Raw genomic sequence first — 2,916 nt, forward strand, 5'->3', positions numbered from 1 at the left:
CAGTATTTATGTAGGCTTTGACTGCTGCCAAGATAGATCTGTTAACTCGCTCGGACGCGTTAGCTTGCGGACGTTAACGGCGGTGTAAGTGTGCTCTATGCCATAATTCTGAAGCAAGGAGTTGAATGCATGGGACTTAAATTGGACGCGACCCGAGAAAGACCCGAGACTAGGCGTCTGGAACCCCTGAAGCTTCAAAGCCCATCTGGCCAATCTGCTACTCAAATGTGATTGGGACATCGGCCACTTCAAGGAGGCATGGTCGGTTATCACCGTAAATTGATGTCCCTCTACATAAGCGCGAAATTTCTTGATGCTCAGAATGGCAGCTAAGCATTCCTTTTGCGTCACCGAGTAAGCACGTTGGCACTTATTCAATTTTCGTGACATAAACGCAATTGGTACTTCATCGCCCTCTTCGTTTATCTGCATCAGTACCCCTCCTACTCCTGAGTGAATAGCGTCGCAGTGGATAAAGAAAGGCTTTTCAAAATTCGGTGTGTGTAAGACGGGCGCTTCACACATTGAGTTCTTCAGAGCTGTGAATGCAGCTTCTGCTTCTTTGGACCAAATGAACCGGCGTTTCTGCTTCAGGGCGTCCGTCAGAGGCGCCACAATAGCCGCAAAATTCTTTATAAACTTGTGGTACCATCCCGTCATACCCAAGAATCGACGCAACTGTTTCACCGACTTCGGAGCAGGATATTCCTTAATGGCCTCTATTTTGTCCAAGTCCATGCCTATAATACCGTGACCCACTACATGACCCATAGAGCGGACCTCAGGCACACAGAACTTGCTCTTCTGTATATTAATTGTGAGCCCCGCTGCAGACAGCTTCTCTGCTAATACTTTTAACACACTCAGATGCCTTTCAAAGGTGTCTGACACTATAAGCAGGTCATCCAAGTATATAAACACTTCGTTTCGAAGATTGGCTGGAATAATGCGGTCCATAAGTTTGGACATAGTAGACGGCGCATTGGTAAAAAGGCATAACTTTGAACTGGTAATAGGCTTTTCACACTGACGACCATCCACCATCCATTTCGGGGATGGTCCGTAAGGTTTTGCCGTTCTGAAAATTTCCCAGTTAATTCACCATCCATTTTGGATGTTCCTAAACCGCACGTTTCTATGCGATAGTTAGCCGATGGTTTTCAAATGCAACTCTGAATAATTGTCATTCACAATGGAAAAATGGTATTCACTGCGAAAACGTAAACAATGATTGTGACAAAATTAACAAAAAACAAAAACAACAACAGAACAGCTCGGAAGGACAGCAGACCAAAAACTTATTAATAAAATGGATTTAGTGCCAGAAAACTCCTCCAGTGGTACGTTGAATAGATATATTTGTTTTTTATTGTTTATAATATATAATATTATTACACAATGCAGCAAACAAGAGAACAACAGCAGGCGGCAGGGTGAAATGGAGTGCCGCGCTTGAGTGCCTGCTGGTTGACATATGGCAGGAGAAAATTGAAGATTTGCGCGGACCACGCAAAAATTCACATGTGTACATGGAGATGGCCGAGTCCATGAAGGAGGCTGGGCTTGAGCACTGAGGAAACCCAATTGCCTCGAATCCCTTTACGCACTCATCAATTTTGTCGGAAGTTAGGTAATTGGGCGACATGTACTCATTCGAAAACTCGTGGATAAGTGCTCTGCAAAACTCGTGCAGGATATTACACACACTGTTTGGAGCTACACCGAAAAGCCTGCCAACTGTTCGGTACTCAGAGGACGAGCCCAAAGTGTATAGCGCAATGGCGATGCGCTTTTCCAAAGGAATTGCAGCTCGGCAGTTGGTGTCCTTCTTTCGCAGCACTTCAAGCCGATTCACTAAAATATCAAAGCAGTGCCTCTCCATTCGGAAACTCTCTTTGAAAAACGCCTCGTTGTTTTCTGGTACATCTTTCTCCCAAAATGTCCCGAACCGCTTCTAAAACCATAAAATATGTCCTTGTACTTTAAACTTTGGTTGAAGTTAGTAGAAGTACTCACATACGACCATAACCTTCCTGGCTTTTGTGTTTTTATGGCAGTGACCCAGTCAAGCATCTCATCTTCGTCAAAGTTAAAGTCCTCATCGTCATCATCATTAATCAACATTATTAGTTGGTGCAAGAAAATATTTTGCTGTGCAACCACAGCCGAAATAATTGCTATATCTCTATCATCCATTATTAAGAATTAATAAATCTTCCGCGCAAATTTAATGAACTTGTTATTGGCATCAGCTGTTTTTGATGGATGTTGGATGGTGGATGGTGGATGGTGGCAGTGTGAATCGGAGTTTCACATTTGTCAAAAAATCCCACCATTCCCCCGGGATGGGCTCAGTGTGCAGAGGCTATTAAGCGGCCATCCAGGCACTGTGAATGCTGTTTTATCCCTAGAACCTTCTTCTAGCGGTATTTGCCAGTAGGAATCTTTCAGGTCGAGGCTAGTTATGTATTCTGCCTTTGGTAACCGACTCAAAATCCCATCTATGAGTGGCATGGGATGCGCGTCCTTCCGAGTCACCTCGTTCACCTTTCGGCTGTCTATACAAAGACGAACCTTCTCCGGCTTCCGGACGAATACTACCGGACAAGACCACGCACTGTTGGATTCTTCGATAACCCCTAGTGCTAAAATGCGATCCAAATCCTCATACATTAATTTCTCGATAGCTGGGGACACTGCATAGTGTCGTTTTTTTGTGGGCTCTCCTACATCTATTACATGGGACAACAACGTGGTCTTTCCTAAACCATTATCCGCGAACGACGGAAGACACTGAATGGTTCTATTTATTCAGTTGTTCTCGTTGTACCTCCGATAAAGGACGTTGGTTTTCTGGCTTCCCCACCTCATCGCAATGGTCCACCGTGTCATTCGCAGTTCCTTGTGGATACAAGT

The 2,916-nt window shown here is 44.5% G+C and overlaps 1 long non-coding RNA gene across 1 annotated transcript; it reads right to left on the reverse strand.

The window, feature by feature from the left end:
- Positions 1–1,732: 1,732 nt before the first annotated feature.
- Positions 1,733–2,392, reverse strand: LOC117184514 (uncharacterized). Its single transcript, XR_004469915.1, has 2 exons — positions 2,017–2,392; positions 1,733–1,954 (listed from the first exon to the last, which is right to left on the reverse strand). It is a non-coding gene; the product is annotated as an uncharacterized lncRNA (long non-coding RNA).
- Between the last annotated feature and the right edge of the window lie 524 nt (positions 2,393–2,916).

Source organism: Drosophila pseudoobscura, chromosome X (genome assembly GCF_009870125.1).
Source record: "Drosophila pseudoobscura strain MV-25-SWS-2005 chromosome X, UCI_Dpse_MV25, whole genome shotgun sequence".
Classification (NCBI taxonomy): domain Eukaryota; kingdom Metazoa; phylum Arthropoda; class Insecta; order Diptera; family Drosophilidae; genus Drosophila; species Drosophila pseudoobscura.